This window comes from Thermobia domestica, chromosome 1 (genome assembly GCF_964235325.1).
Source record: "Thermobia domestica chromosome 1, izTheDome1.hap1.1, whole genome shotgun sequence".
Taxonomy (NCBI): domain Eukaryota; kingdom Metazoa; phylum Arthropoda; class Insecta; order Zygentoma; family Lepismatidae; genus Thermobia; species Thermobia domestica.
Window position 1 is genome coordinate 377,818,974 of NC_137454.1, and position 17,824 is coordinate 377,836,797.

General features: G+C 33.2%; 1 protein-coding gene across 3 annotated transcripts in view; it reads right to left on the minus strand.

Moving 5' to 3' along the window:
- Positions 1-17,824, minus strand: part of LOC145664534 (uncharacterized) — a 179,736-nt gene that overhangs the window by 20,804 nt on the left and 141,108 nt on the right. For 2 of the 3 annotated variants that reach the window (XM_081731296.1, XM_081731287.1), the window contains one exon: positions 14,701-14,751. The exons of the other annotated variant lie outside the window; for it this stretch is intronic. The gene's annotated coding sequence lies outside the window, so the exon portion shown is untranslated. The remainder of the gene's footprint in view (positions 1-14,700; positions 14,752-17,824) is intronic. 3 annotated transcript variants of the gene reach the window in all.

A 17,824-nucleotide genomic window follows, 5' to 3' on the forward strand; every position in this document is an offset into this window, starting at 1 on the left:
AATATATATTACTATAAATTTGGGTGGTCCACCTCGTTCCCTTTTAGGGGCCATTTTGTTTCGCTTTAGGGGTGAACGTGGATACAGTGGTCCACCTCGTTCCCTTTTAGGGGGCATTTTTATTCCGCTTTAGGGGTGAACATGGATACCTTGGAATCGTCCCGAGTTTGATTCTTGGAAATGTTGAATTTAACGTCCCCGCGAAAACGATGAGAAATGATAGGACGAAACATGAACTTACTTGACTGAGGATTGAAGCAGGGACCTCATACAGTAGAGACAAGCGCTAAGCGACCGTACACGTGTGTTGATTACTATGCAATGGTCCCGAGTTTGATTCTTGGTGTTAGTTTCAGGAAATGTTAACGTCCCCTTGAAACGTAGGAGGAAAACATGAACTTACTTCGTTGTGGATTGAAGCAGGAACCTCATTAGTTAGAGACAAGCACTGAGCCGCCGTACTCCATTCAGTGCGAACAATTTTACCTATGAAAAGAAACATGGACATGTTATGTTACATTAAACATTTTTTCTGCTCGTTGTTACGCATACGAATTGTTGTGAACTTGCAGAATCTGCTTTTACGAAGAGTATAATGTCAGTTCGTTTATTGAATATCTCTAAGAGGTGTAAAGGAGGAACGATTTCGGGTCTGGTTAATAACATTAATTTATATCGTTTTTGTTCGCAGATTAAATAAAAATGATGAAAAAAAAGCTTCTTCGTGCATTGGCTTATAATCATATGTTTAGAAGCAAACGTCAGCTATATTGTGTTACATGTGCTTACGTATTCGTTGTCAGTATCATTGCATATTGAACATATACAGTATTTAATTGCCAATGGTTTACTTTGAAAGGATATATTTATTTTGAGATGAATAAAAGGGATGGGATGATGTGATTTTGGACCTAATTAGTATCTTTTCGTTTCCGTTCGTGGATTAAATAAAAAGATGACTCTTTGCTTAAATCTGATTAGTTCATTGTTCGAGTAATTTTTTTTTAAACGGTTAGCATTTGTTGATCAGTAAGCGCTTCATTGATGGAACCGATGTTGCCAGATTTTGAAAATCTAAACTGCTCCGATTCTTTTTCGAAACGGTTCCGCTGAGTGCAACAATTTTCAAAACTAAAAATTTTGAAAACTAAAAATTTTCAAACTAAAAAAAATTAAACTTTTCAAAAAAAATTTTCGAACTAAAAAATTTCAAATAAAAATTTAAACAAAAATTTTCAAACTAAAAGATTTCAAATAAAATTTTGAAACAAATTTTGAAAAATCTGAAATTTTTAAAACTAAAAAATAAAATCAAACTTTCTGGAACGAAATTTTTTTAAACCTAAAATTTTCGAACTCGAACCGAATTTGAAAACAAAAAAACTTTTCGAACCAAGTTTTCAAACAATTTTTTTTTCGAACTCAGAAAGTTTCGAACTTAAAACTTGCAAATCAAAATTTCAAACTAAAAAGTTTTCGATCTAAAATTTTGAACTAAAAAAAAAATTTGAACTCAAAGTTCTCACTAAAAATTTTTCGAACTCAGAAAGTTTTAAAATCAAAATTTGAAACTCAAGTTTCGAATTAAACATATTTTCGAACTACAATTATCAAACTCAAACTTTTCGAAAATCTTAACAGAGATTGAAAGAGATCACTCGTTTCGCGAGCCGTAACTTTTAGTAATGTAATCTAGTTTACGGTTTAAGATTTATATTGTCTTGAGAACGATTGAGTTCGTTTATGTAATGAACCCGTTGGCCAGCCATAGCCTGATTTCACATCGTAGCTCATGAAAGCAATCTTGTTGTAGTTGTGTAGCCATGACCATTTTTTTTTCTGGACATAGCCTGTACGATCACCAGGAATGAAATACTACTTAGTTTAGCGACCATTAAGACGTGAAATAAGATGAAATCTGAACCATCAAATGTTGACATCCTGCGATAGAACAAACGAAAATGTGTGTTTCCTTACCTGGAGTCGAACCCCGGATCGATTAGAACTTCAAGAAAAGAACATATTTCGTTTAGCACAGCGATTCATATCTTAAATACTGGGAACTCGGACCTCAAAATCGACGTCTGCTTAGTTGTTAAAAGCAATGAACCAATTTTCCATTTACATTGCCAAACACTTTAAAATATTAAGTCAGCTTCTGTCATATTGAAATTGCATTAAAAAAAATCACATGCGAAGGCGAAGATGACGAAAGAGAGGAGTGGCTTCTTGCACAAGTTTCGTAACGAAATGAATTTCATTACTTCAGTATCATAGTTTCTTTGTCATAGATGAAGAATGCAGAATTTGCAGTTTTTCTTTATAACATCATTCAGCTCTGTCATATTGCATTCTCTCTCTTTAAATTGTGTTACTGTTGCTTAGTTACTAAGATATCAGTCCTGTGTTTGTAACATTGAACTTGTCATTTACTGCAATAGTGATTACCGTGTTACCTAGTGATGCTATAATGTTGCATTGAATCCAATTTTCTGGTGCAAGAGGTTTTCAGTTCGATTCCTTTAGAGTGCTTCCCGTCGTTCTTATAGGATTATTAGTTACTTATTTCATGAAAGATCGTGCCAGTAGTGAATGATGCTACATTGAATTCAATTTACTATGGTGGAAGAGCTTCCCTCATAAGATTGTAAATGAAGGAAAAAAAACTGTTACGGCTTTCCTTGTGTAAAAGAAATGAACGATTTATCGTTTTGATCTCATATTGTTTTGTACCATGGTGCTGTAATACGAGTGATTTATATTAAATAACATTCACAAGAAGATCGATTCCGGCTGGAAAACAATTTCATAAAAGTGAACAAGTGCATCTAATGCGAAAAGGATTCTAGTTTGATCCTGCTGACGTTCACTATTTTAAGTGAAGTTTTTATACGATAAAAGTACTGCACGAACAGTCTGTGCCTACTGCTAAAACTTAATTACATTTTCATTGAAATCAACATAAGTAATATATTTGTATTTAAAAAAAAATGTAATCGGTATGTACTGTAATAAACAACATTGTGTGTTTGTGTGTGTGTGTGTGTGTGCATGATGTTAGTCTAAACAACAGCCTTTTTCATGAATGGTTTTTAAATTATTGTTGTGGTATTTGCTCCTCGAGAAAAAGCTGAGACCTGCAAAATGATCTTCCTCAACTCAGTGACCTTGCTTGTTTCATGTTAAGTGTATCATTATCTGTTTTACGTCGTGATGATTCAATGACAGAGGTGTGTAAGGTCGCTGGTTCGATCTTAGCTAACGCCAAGTTGCTTTGTAGTGAACAAAAAAGCCGTGTGCGTGAGTTTTCTCAGGGTTCTCCCCACTATATTTAATCCATCATTACATTTATTTCTCATCATCATCGTCTTCTTTAGCCTAGTTAGCATAACCGTAAGACGTAAAACTCAAAGATTTAATTTCATTTCTCTGAACCACCACGAGTGTTTTTTGTTCTCTTGACAGTACCGAGGACGTAAATCTTGTGTTCCTAGACTGCATAAGACGTGAACGATAAAATCTGAACCACCATAAATGTTTTATGTTGACTTAACAATATCGAGGCTGTATAGGACGTGGACCTACAGTTCAAAGTGAAATTCGAATCATCATAAATGTAGCTATAAACACCAAATATTTGTTTCTATTTTACGTATAAGATGAAAAGCGTTTATGACCTTAGGCTATATAAGACTTGAACGTACTTCTGTGGGTTGTGTACTTAAACCCGTAATAATAACGCCAAAAATCGAACCTGGACTTAGCCACTGAAATCTCAAATGGGCTTAAGGAAAAGATTTTTTTTTATTGTAATGCATTCAACCTGGAAAATGCTGATTAGCACCTTGACCTTCAAGTGAGAGGAGTGAGAGGTAAGGAAATACTTCCGTGCTTGACGTCACATGAATGAAATTCTGTCCATCTTAGCATTTTTCGTTCTGTGCTTTGATCAGTAAGCTGTTATTCGTTTCATACAAGTTCAAGTGTTAATGTGGCTAATATTTATTAAATCACGTCTTAATGATCGCTAAACTAAGTAGTATTTCATTCCTGGTGATCGTACAGGCTATGTCCAGAAAAAAAAATGGTCATGGCTACACAACTACAACAAGATTGCTTTCATGAGCTACGATGTGAAATCAGGCTATGGCTGGCCAACGGGTTCATTACATAAACGAACTCAATCGTTCTCAAGACAATATAAATCTTAAACCGTAAACTAGATTACATTACTAAAAGTTACGGCTCGCGAAACGAGTGATCTCTTTCAATCTCTGTTAAGATTTTCGAAAAGTTTGAGTTTGATAATTGTAGTTCGAAAATATGTTTAATTCGAAACTTGAGTTTCAAATTTTGATTTTAAAACTTTCTGAGTTCGAAAAATTTTTAGTGAGAACTTTGAGTTCGAATTTTTTTTAGTTCAAAATTTTAGATCGAAAACTTTTTAGTTTGAAATTTTGATTTGCAAGTTTTAAGTTTGAAACTTTCTGAGTTCGAAAAAAAAATTGTTTGAAAACTTGGTTCGAAAAGTTTTTTTGTTTTCAAATTCGGTTCGAGTTCGAAAATTTTAAGTTTAAAAAAATTTCGTTCCAGAAAGTTTGATTTTATTTTTTAGTTTTAAAAATTTCAGATTTTTCAAAATTTGTTTCAAAATTTTATTTGAAATCTTTTAGTTTGAAAATTTTTGTTTAAATTTTTATTTGAAATTTTTTAGTTCGAAAATTTTTTTTGAAAAGTTTAATTTTTTTTAGTTTGAAAATTTTTAGTTTTCAAAATTTTTAGTTTTGAAAATTGTTGCACTCAGCGGAACCGTTTCGAAAAAGAATCGGAGCAGTTTAGATTTTCAAAATCTGGCAACATCGGTTCCATCAATGAAGCGCTTACTGATCAACAAATGCTAACCGTTTAAAAAAAAAATTACTCGAACAATGAACTAATCAGATTTAAGCAAAGAGTCATCTTTTTATTTAATCCACGAACGGAAACGAAAAGATACTAATTAGGTCCAAAATCACATCATCCCATCCCTTTTATTCATCTCAAAATAAATATATCCTTTCAAAGTAAACCATTGGCAATTAAATACTGTATATGTTCAATATGCAATGATACTGACAACGAATACGTAAGCACATGTAACACAATATAGCTGACGTTTGCTTCTAAACATATGATTATAAGCCAATGCACGAAGAAGCTTTTTTTTTCATCATTTTTTTTAATCTGCGAACAAAAACGATATAAATTAATGTTATTAACCAGACCCGAAATCGTTCCTCCTTTACACCTCTTAGAGATATTCAATAAACGAACTGACATTATACTCTTCGTAAAAGCAGATTCTGCAAGTTCACAACAATTCGTATGCGTAACAACGAGCAGAAAAAATGTTTAATGTAACATAACATGTCCATGTTTCTTTTCATAGGTAAAATTGTTCGCACTGAATGGAGTACGGCGGCTCAGTGCTTGTCTCTAACTAATGAGGTTCCTGCTTCAATCCACAACGAAGTAAGTTCATGTTTTCCTCCTACGTTTCAAGGGGACGTTAACATTTCCTGAAACTAACACCAAGAATCAAACTCGGGACCATTGCATAGTAATCAACACACGTGTACGGTCGCTTAGCGCTTGTCTCTACTGTATGAGGTCCCTGCTTCAATCCTCAGTCAAGTAAGTTCATGTTTCGTCCTATCATTTCTCATCGTTTTCGCGGGGACGTTAAATTCAACATTTCCAAGAATCAAACTCGGGACGATTCCAAGGTATCCATGTTCACCCCTAAAGCGGAATAAAAATGCCCCCTAAAAGGGAACGAGGTGGACCACTGTATCCACGTTCACCCCTAAAGCGAAACAAAATGGCCCCTAAAAGGGAACGAGGTGGACCACCCAAATTTATAGTAATATATATTAGGGTCCAGTACTATGATACCAAATGTTTTAAATTTGGTAATTTCTAAAACTTAAGGGGCGGGCCAAGGTACCATTCCCGGGGTGTGCACATATGTACTTATGTTTCATAATAGGGAATGGACTCCTATACATGGCCATATAACCATATAAGGTAATAGGACCTCATCCAAGGAAATGAATTAGGTCAAAACCAAACACGTGGTACAACGTATTGCTTACGTTTATATTTTGCCAATTTTATACACCTAAAAGGGAAACGAAATAGACCACCGAAATTTATAGTGATCTATATTAGGGTTCTATACTATTATACCAAATGTTGAAATTGGGCAATTTCCAAAATTTAAGGGGTGGGCCAAGGCACTCCTCCCGGGGTGCACAAATGTACCTATGTCTTACAATAGGAAATAAACACCTGTATACACCCATATAACTATATAAGGTAATAGGACCTCATCCAAGGGAATAAAATGAGCCAAAACCAAACATGTGGTTGTACTAAAATTTGGCAATTTTGTACCCCTAAAAGGGAACGAAGTGAACCACCCAAATTTATAGTAATACATACTAGGGTTCTATACTATTATACCAAAATGTTTAAATTGGGCAATTTCCAAAATTTAAGGGATGGGCCAAGGCACTCCTGCCAAATTTTTTAAAGGGGTGCACAAATGTACCTATGTCTTACAATAGGAAATAAACACCTGTATACAACCATATAACTATATAAGGTAATAGGACCTCATCCAAGGGAATAAAATGAGCCAAGAAACCAAACATGTGGTTGTACTAAAATTTGGCAATTTTGTACCCCTAAAAGGGAACGAAGTGGACCACCCAAATTTATAGTAATACATACTAGGGTTCTATACTATTATACCAAAATGTTTAAATTGGGCAATTTCCAAAATTGAAGGGGTGGGCCAAAGTACACCTCCCGGCCCCCGCAAGGGTAAAACATGACGTCATACCATGTGACCTGTTCAGCGTGTAGCGGGTCTAAGATAATGTAACCTCTGTCAGCCAATCAGTATCGTAGTACCAAAGTACTCATCAAAGAGGATACCCAAATTTCAAAACCCAGGGTCTAAGATCATGTGACCGCTATCAACCAATCAAATTCAAGGTACCAAACCACTCATCTTACCCGTAAAAGGGAACGAATTTTAAAAAAATCCCTGAGCCTAAAATCACGTGACCTCTATCAGCCAATCAGCATCGTGGTACCAAAGGATTCATCTTACCCGTAAAAGGGAACGAATTTCAAATATCGCAGGGTCTAAGATCACGTGACAGCTGTCAACCAATCATAAACACACATCTTACCCGTAAAAGGGAACAAATTTCAAAAATCCTGGTGAGGGATTTCCCCGTGGGGTGACTCATGACGTCATACCACGTGACCTGAAAATTTGAATTTCCCGCGTGGGCGGGGCCTAACGTCACGTGACCTCTCTCAGCCAATCAGAATCGAGAACCTTTCACCACGGTCATAAAAGAGAGTGAGGATGAGTCATTCGGGCGAACGGGGACCACTACTACTAAGGGTTAATATAGAATTGGCTTTATATAGGGCGCTAGGAAATTGAAAATAAAATTTTTTGAGGGATTTGGAGATTATGCATGAATAAATTGTAAGAGAGTGGGATTGTAAGATTTTATGTGTTTTAATTAATTATAGTATGTTTAAATGTTATTTAATTTTATTAATAAACTAGTAGATTAAAAATATGTAGGATGAAATTTTATAATTATGGATTTTTTTTAGTTTATAATTATTAAAAGGTTTTGTGTGAATTTATAATAGTATTTTTGTTTTTTTTAAACTAATTTTTAATTATATTATTAAGCATGTTTTTGAATTGAATATTAGTATAATTTTTAGTATTATAAAGAAAATTATGATTTTGTGAGTTTATGGATTTGCTAATTATAATCGTATTTATGGTATTGGGTATAATTATAGTTATGCGTGTTAAATGTGCTTGTTTTAGGCTATTAATTTTATGTTACTATAAATGAAAGAAATTTAATATTAAGTATACTTAAATAGAAAATAGCGTGAAGCGTTTTAAAGTTTGATTGTGATGAACGTTAAAATTATAAGAGTAGTTTTTATTGTTTATAGTATAAATTAAATGGGAAAAACATGTAATGATTTAGATTAGTATACTTGATTGTGTTGTTTTAATTTTTTTTAAATTATTACGGGGTTGTGTTTTATAGTTGGTGAGTAAAATTTTTTATGTTGTTTTAATATACTAGTTATATTTTATAAATTATAGGCTACATTTTATTTTTTAGAATTAAGTGAATATTTTATGATTTGTAAGGAAAATTTAGCTTTGAAAGTATTTGAGTATTTTATTATATAATTGGTAATATAATTATTTGTAATATAGAAGTGATTGTATATTAAATTTATATTAAATGATTAAATTGTGTATGTAAAAGAATGTGAATAATTAATAATTAGTGATTAAAACTGTTGCTTAATGCTTAATAAATGTTTTAAGTGCGTATATACGCATTTTATATTAAACTTATATTAATGTTATTGAAGAATGAATTTTATATTATTAGTTATTGCTTTTTATATTGATAATGCAATAAGTGTAATATATTATAAACTTACTGTATAGCTTTGTTTTATACAGGGTAATTATAACATGTATATGTGTTTTTTAAGCTTTTATTTAGCCGGATTGCTATTGCAACTTTGATTTGGTTTTTTATTTTGTGTGGTATATATTATACTAGACACATTAATATTTTTTGTATATTGGTAATATTTAGACATTATTAATTAAGTAGTGCATTTTAGTGCACTTAGGGATGTATATATTATTATTTTAGATTTATTTATGAGTGGTTTTGTTATTAAGAGGGAGATTGAATGGTTAATTTATTGATTTTATGGTTAGTGTGTTAGCTTATGCCTTAATGGTTTATGGTAATATTAGATATAAAATTTAATAATTAGGGATGCAGTTATATTTGCTATATTAGAGGACATGTTTTTTGCAGGGGATTATATAATGTTTTGTTATATTTAGAGGGGAATGTTAGGGGGGTTTATAGGTTAGTATTTTTAGTATTTTTATTTTTATTATTATTAATAATAGTATTAACGTATTTTATGTTTTTTTGTTTTTTTTAAATATACACCGAAATTGAGAGGGATTTTTTTGCGGTTATAAAGGAAATTTTACGAAGTAAAGTTACATTATGTTTTAACATGTTAGTAGAATTTGTTGATTTATAGAATAGATTTTTAAATGCAAAAGTTAACTATAACATAAGTTATGGTTGATATGTTTTTAAAATTCATTGGAAGTATGTTTTTTTAATTTTATTAGTTTTGATTGATAACAGGCCTTGATTTTTGTTGTGGTGAATTTTTTTGTTTTTTAAATTTTAAATATATAGTGTAAGGGATTTAGTTATGTGGAGAATAATTTTATATGGAGACGACACGGTGATTTGTTGTTGAGCAATGGTTAATTATAATGTGCTATGGATAATTTAATAAAGTATTTTTTTGTTTTTTTGTTTTGGTATTTGCTAAGAGATAGCTATATAGAGGGTTTTAATACTTACGGTTTTTAGCATGGTGGAATGAAAATGTGTAAACTTGATTATTATACCTACATATAGGCTTTTTTAAATGTTTGAAATAAACTTGTATTTTTACTTGATTAAATAATATAAATTTAATTTTTAAATTTAGATAATAATTTTTTATGGTTTTTCGTATGTTAGATTGTGGTTATTATAATGAAATTGAGTTGTTTTATATATTGAGAAGGTTTTAAATTTTTTTGATATTGTTTATAATTTTTTTATGATTTTTTATAATGTTGATTTGAAAGGAGTTTTTGTTTTATTTTGAGTTTTATTATTTGTTTAAATTTTGTGTTGGTACTGATATGAGAAGAGTTTTTTACTTGTAAGTAATGAATTGGGGTAAGTTAATGGGAGTTTGTTTGTAGATAAGAGTTTTTTTGTTATAGTAGAAGGTTATAATTTTTATGGTACAGAGAAAGTTTTGGATTTGGATGGAAATTTAGGTTTTTGGGTTATTGTTGTTTATTAATAAACAGTGATGGATTGACAATATTAATAATTAATTTTTATGTTGTTTTTTTGGATTAGCTTTGGATGGGGCCGACAGGCTGCGATTTGGATTTTTGGATATCTTTAGATACCAAGGGGGGGGCTTTATTTTAGATATTATACTGGGAAGGCAATGGATAGAGATTTGTAATTAAAGAGGCTATTAGATTATATAATTATTAATATGTTACATAATAACCTTGGCTTATTTGAAGTATTTGTTTATATAAGAAGTTTATTGAATTTTTTTTGTAATGGTTTATTATATATATATATATTTTTTAACGGGGCTGACTATACATTAATTTTAAGAAGGGTATAGTGATTGATGGAATTTGTAAGGATTTTTTTTAAAAAAAAGATGTTATTTGAAAATGAGAATTGAATACAAAATGTTGCTTATTTAGATGTTTTGGGGGTGTTGTTTACACATTGTTAAAATTGACGTATAGAAATTTGTTTAATTAATGTATGTTATTTGTACCATGAATAACTAAACCGGGAATTTAGAATTAAGTGTATGTGCGCTGACCACATATTATTGTTAGGATGTGTTTTGTGTTTAAGCCGTGACTGTGGATGAAGATAAAAATAACGTCACGGTAAGACAAGTTTTTTTAAATTGATTGATGTATTTAACATGGTTTGTTTTTTTGTGAGTGGAATGATAATGATGGAGGAAACTGAATTATTAAATATTTTTTTTATTTATTGTAATGATTAATGGGTGATGAATTTTATGGTGAGTAAATTTAAGGTATTTTATAAGATGGGCAATATTTGGTTTGTTATGAAAACGTTAGGACATAATTGTTATATTGACATATATTTGCCGTATATTTTGTTTTTAGATGTAGGTAGGTTGAGGACTAGAGTGTTAAAAGGAAGTTTGAATTTAGCCAGCGTGGCGGAAATGAGTTAATTATATAGCTTGGTATAATGATAAGTGGTTTGTAAATTATTAGCTTAGCTGATGAATGATTAGAGAGAGAGGGGAAAAAGGGGGTTTTGCATTGCAACTGAGAGAATTTATTTAGTGTTATTGTTATAGACGCCGGCTTTTGATTATGGACTTTTTAACATTGTTAGATAAGTATTTTTGCATAGTTTTATTATTTTAGAGAATAAGAAGTGGTTAGTTGTTTGGATTTTTATGCATGAGTATAAGAAGTTTATTGTATATAATTTTTTATACTTTGAAATGTTAATATTATTTACCTTTTTTTAACTTTCACAAAGATTGTGAAATTTGAATTTAGGTTATTTCGTAAATTACAGAACTATTAAATAGAGTTGAAATTTAACAAGATTTAATTAAATTTAATTAAACTTTTATAAATATGCCAGTTAATATAATTAGTTTTAAAGTATTTTTAAAATTTATATTAATTAATTTTAACTAAAAATTTAACATAAACTCAAGTAAATGAGTATAAATTTTTATAGTTGTTTTATAATTGAAATTTATGGCTAGTTTTATATTTTATAATACTTTTTATATTTTATTGAAATTTTTTTTATTTTATTAATTAGACTGATATGAATTTGAATTGTGTATTATTTTTTAATTGGTAGTTATTTTTATTTTTACACCTTATTAGACTTTGTGTACTTATAGTGTTTAAGATAAGACGTATTTTACAATAGGGCAATTTAGTACTTGAGAAATTTTTAGTTAACGTGCATGTTATTTTAACTGTTATTGATTTTTTGAAATAATATTGTAGGGTTTTTTGAGCTTTATAAAGTTAATTAACATAATTAAGTTACGCAATTATGGGGCAAAATCAAATATGCTATTGTGAGTTCACACGAAACCTTGTGATAGTTATAAGCTGGAAGGATTCCATGATTGTAAGGTTTCATCCTACATATTTTTAATCTACTAGTTTGTTAATGGAATTGAGTAACATTTAAACGTACTATAGTTAGTTAAGACACATGAAATCTTACAATCCCGCTCTCTTGCAGTTTAATCGTGCATAATCTCAAAATCCCTCAGGAAAGTTTTGTTTTCAGTTTCCTAGCGCCCTATGTAAGGCCAGTTCTATATTAACCCTTTAACTCCCAGCAACTTGCCTTGGACAACCGTTTCTGTAATTGAATATAAAGGCCAGAAAGATAACTTTCGACATTTTTTTTGTTTATTTTTTTTCCGAGGTCGGCGGATAACTGTTACACAGTTGTGCCTCAAAGTCCTAAGCCGGACTCCAATTATGGGGCGAGACGCCCGCGCTTTTCAAATTATGTGTGCAGCAAGGAAAAGAGAGATAAGGAGAACGGAGTCAGTTGAGGTTCAGATTGAATTAGCGACCTGATGCCTCATTGACACCAACCCACACGCATGTATTAGTGGTATGACCCTGGCTCTGATTTACTCAGATCACAGTGCCGGGTCCTAGATGCAATATTTAGGGAATACCACGAAAGCAATAAATACATGAAAATCTATTATGTAGTTAGAGCTAGGTGTGACATAAAAACTGTAAAAATAAATGTAAAATAGAAATTCCAATCCCGGCGTGATAGAGAAAAATCATAGAAAAACTAGAAGTCTTAACCACTATTGAGCATGCGCGTGAAAAAGTCTCTCCCAAGCTCGATGAGGCTCGTGACGTCGCTTTCGAGCGACGTCAGAAAAGGCAAAAATGCGTGGGACGAAACGCCTTTATAAGCGAGGCCTGTTCGCCGGGCCGGTTTATTCTACAGTAGACCGACGACGAGTGTGTGTGCTCCCTAGTCACGGCCGCTCTCTGTAACACCAGGTATGTGATTATTTTTTTTAAGTTCCCCCTTCAACTCGGGACGAGCACTTAGAGATTTGTAGTCGCACCTTGAGAATGTTTAGTGACGAGTATGAAGTTCTTATAACTTGAGACCAAATTCTCTCTTCGAGAAGTAACACTTTTCCCTTTGGGCCAATGCAAGTTGCGATGTACGAAGTTCACATGTCACTATTTTCAATAAATCGCGGTTTAGCATAAAAACCTTCTAGCACCCATTGAGTATTATAGGGGTTGTGCTCCCACTTAAGTGTTGTAGTAAAACTTCCAAGTTGTAATTCCAAGTAACCGATTTGTTAAATTCATCTGTATTCTTATTTTTATTTTTTTAAATAAAACGAAAAGTGGAATGGTCTCTTTAATTTAGTCAAGCTAACCCTCCAATATAGATTCAGCTCACAGTCTTCATATGTTACCTGGGTTTCGATTTCCAGTACCAAGCTCTACCACTGTTAGTGCACTTTCTCATCATCTTCGAACCAGTAAGCCAAAGACGTTTTCGAGACCGAGGCTAAAATGGAGTTGGACTCCGAACCAACTTTGCAAAACTGGGTGGAGAGTGAAGAAGTGATCTCAATTACGATTTCACAATTGCTACGCCAATCTCAGAACAAAACATCATATAACAGTTTTATGGTGCAGGCGCCGGGTAACAATGTTTCTTGCGCCTCACTAGTAGCTATAAATGTAAACAACCGAAGCACTTGCGTGCTCAATGTTGGGCTAAAACTCATATTTCAGGGACACCCCTTACTAACAAGGCCCCAGCAATCCGCCCACAAAAGCAAACAAACACCCGTGATATACAAAATAAATAAAACCCTAAAGTAAATGGAGGAAGGCCAAACACCTTCGGCCGGACTTCACAGGGTCCGCAAAAATCGACAGTAACTACAAGAAATCAAACTAAAAAAATAATCCTTCAATCCAACCAAACAAGCAAAAATAATAAACGGTTTTCTTTTTCTGGTGAACATTTTGTCAGATTTAACCAATACTAGTTAATCGCTAGTATATAAAGGTAAGGACAAATTTAGGTAATAAGTAAATTAAAGTTAAAAATAAAATAAGGTAGGTTAAGTGCAACCAAACCATGGCAGCACCAAGGTCCAATGTTGTGTTTTCCCTTTAATTATAAAATTTATACTCTAACATGGCACATTTCTAAGAAGAAAAGAAATTCCTACAACTGGATAGCGAGGACGCGGAAATAAATGAAAATGTAAGCCAAACAGACAATTATCACATTGCTCCCGCTTATTTCTTCGCGCTGGAAGGCCTTCAACTAGCGCCCGGAATTCAAATATTCAAGGAACTATCAGTTCTAATAGTATCCCCACGGTCTAGCCAACAACTGCTAGAGTTAAATCCTATAAATTATATTCTAAAACCCTACATCACTCATAACCAACTCACCCCAGATCAACAAATTACCGCATGGCTCTATAAACAAATTCACTCGCTAGAGTATAACCAAGGAAAATATTATTTACATGAAGCGTTAAGCAAACTTAAAAACAAGATCCCAATGGGATCCACGGTGTTCGTTTATGGCGAGCCAACGGCAGCCGCTTTAAGAAAAGCATGCCAAAAATGGTTTATTCTGGACCTAAAACCTTTGATTACTGTTTCCTTGGACCAGTTGCCTAACCCAATAGTACCCTGGCCCCTTTCAGAGCACTTACAAAATCATTTTAAATGTAAAATTCAACAAGTACTAAAAGTACACAGCTGGTACTCAAAAAAAAAATAAAATCACCCTCCTGGGCGGATCCATTTTGTATATTAAAGGACCTAATTCCCAAAGGAGAAGGAGAACAGTAAAGCCATAGCAAAGATGCTTGTGATAAACATTAAAATCCTTCCACTTTAAATTCCATACGTACCTACTTCCCCTTCAATATGTTATTAATAATAATGGCTCCTGGATGCCCGATCTAAAAAAATAAGAAAGAGGATTACTCCAGTCGTGTTTAAAAAAAATAGGGGTTTACGCAAAACTCCCTGCTAATTTTAAATTAATAATAATTAAATAAATAAATAAACAAATTAAAACATAACATAACGGTAATAATACTATTAGTAGTTAATTCTAATAAAAACAAACAATTACCCCCTATAAGTCACAATTCATTTACAATAACCATATAATTATCGCTTTCTCTTTCATAAAGAGGTCAAACAATAAAAGGTCAGTCTCAAAACAAAGTTGTAAGTTAAAACTTTTATCACTTAGCTGTACGACCCATGCCGCTCTTCACTCGCATCTCTCAGCGGAAATATTTTGCAAAATCCTTTGTGGCTCAAATTCTATCTAGCATTAATCAACAACGGCCCCCAAACTTGGTATATGTCCATTTATCCGTAGATTTCCTAAAAGCCCTAAAAATTATCTGCCTTAGCCTAATATACCAACAATTGTCCCCCAAAGCCCTTGCGGATACGGTTAATAATTTAATGGATCAAACAATAGCCTACCTTCGGTATGTCCAACATCACTCAATGGATACTAATTTAATTTTGCAGGCATTTGTAGGGGAAATACTTTTAAGATAATACGGTCCTATAAATTTTGGTGTTAGCTTAGGAGAAATATCCTTCTTTGGCAGGTAATCTCTACACAATACTAAGTCATCGACTTTCAGCTTAATAGGTTGTTTAGTGCGATTAACTCGTAACTTAGTTTGTTGCTGTACTTGTGTCATGGCCTGCTGGGCTAACTTACGGATTATTTTTAATTGTTTCTGGTGTTTTTGTATTTTTGTAAATTGATACTGGGTGTTTAATTAAGTAGGGAATTTTGCCTTTTGACCAAAGACAATTTCGTATGGGGAGTATTTTTTAATAGGTGAGGGTGACACATTATAAGCATATGCGCACAAGCGGACATATTTCGCCCACTTAGTAGGCTGCTTAGCCGTGTACTTAGTTCGGAAATTTTGCAATGACAGAGTTAAATTGCTCACACAGTCCGTTCGTTGACGGTTTAAATGCTGCAGTTTGAACATGTTTAATGTCAAATAAGTCATTTAGTTTGGCCATTATCGCCGAGAGAAAATTTGTTCCTCTATTTGTTAAGATCTCTTTAGGGGGGCCAAATCGCGTGATTAATTCGTCCAACATGGCTTTAGCCACTGTTGGAGCTTTCATGTTTTGTAGCGGTACCAGTATTGCGAAATGGCTAAGATATTTTATCATAACCAGAATATCGAAATTTGGTTTGCAGATAGCCCATTATCCAAAGAATAAACATCTCTATACTTGGTGGCCGACTCGGTAAAGGACAGGCTCGGTTCGGCTCTGTTTGTATGTTGTACTTTATTTCTCGGTAACTATTGGTCAGATTTAAATCAAATTTGGTTTCCAATTATCGCTTAAGGAATAAAGATCATTATATATTATGTCTGGGCTCGGTCGCCGACAATCTCGACTCGACTTGTCTTGTACGTTGTATCTTCTTTTTCAGTAACTACTGGCCGAAATATTTTAAACAGGGACGCAAGTGTAATGCAGGACAAAAATGTCCTTCTCTCCTCTTGCCTTATTTTTTCTTACCTAAAAGGAGGGGCAAAACCATAGCTTGCAGCTTTATCCAGTGTAAAGCAGAATTGAAGCCCATTTTAACCAGTGTATACCTGATCGTCAAGTGGGGACTATAGCTCCTATAGCCTTCCCTCGGATCCGCGCCTGTATACAAGGGCGCCGATTTCTCTGTAAAATGGGGGGCCTCATTTAGATGGAGAAGGCATATATGAGGATTTTAAAACAAATTGCATTCAAATTATTCCAAATATTATATCTTCTTAAATACAATAAGGGGACCCACATGTGCTTTGGGGGGGGTCCCGGGTCACCTTGGTCCCCCAGGATCGGCGCCCATGCCTGTATATATATATGAAATGCTTGTGTGTGAACGCCACCTTGATGAGTTTCTCGCTACGCAACTGCAACAATACTTTTCATGTCCTCTATTGATCTTCAATTGAAACCGGAAGTCGTAGGAATGAACCACTTCCGGTTTCAATTGTCATATCCATAGAACAGGAATTGTAACAGTAAGAAGCGGTTTTCTGCATTCTATTCAGCGTTCTAAAAATAGCTGCCATCTTCTGTCTTGGGCCTCTATTCAAACCGGAAGTGGTCGAAAATCAGAAACTTCCTGTTTTAACGTTGAGAGTTATAGAATAAATCTATAATAGATAACAAGAAGCTGTTTTCTGCAATCAGTTAAGCGTCCCAAAAATATACATTTCGTCTGTATTCTAATCCCTCTACTAAAATCGGAAGTGGAAGAAATCTATTACCTTTTGTGGTTTCAATATTAATTGTGAAAATATTGCACTACAGAAATCTACTTTGTTTTATGAACTTTTTTTTTTTTACTTTGTTGAGTAGCCCTAACCTGTATTTTCTTTTAAAACATGAAATAAGTCAAACTGGACATCATACGTAAACTAGTTCTACAAATGATTTACGAGTAGAGCACAGATTATTTACCACTCTGCCCATTCAGTACTGTCTAAGCTTGACTAAGTCAAGCGGAGTAGCGCGTCTGAGCAAAGGATTATGAATTAGGAAAACTAATATATAACAGTGGAGTATACTGGTTTGATGGCTTGGGCTACCACTAACCTCTATGACACCTGTACATTATTATTATTATTATTATTATTATTATTATTATTATTATTAATCAATTTGTAATAATAATAATAATAATAATAATAATAATAATAATAATAATAGCTCTTCTTCTTTGGAGTAACGAGCAGTTGCTAGTTGGGAGTAGTTCCTCTTTAGTAACGCCTATGCTCTTCCTGCTGGTCTAAAACCTAGAGCCCGCTCCTTTGATGGACGTGGTCCCGGGACGATTTTTGGTGGAAGAGGTTTAAGGCATTACGATGGTTTAGATCCTACCTTAGACTATTGGTCTGCATCTCCTGTAGTCTCGGTGCTACACGGGAAGGATGTCAGTGTAGCTCTGAGAACACTGCTTTCGAACAAACAAGC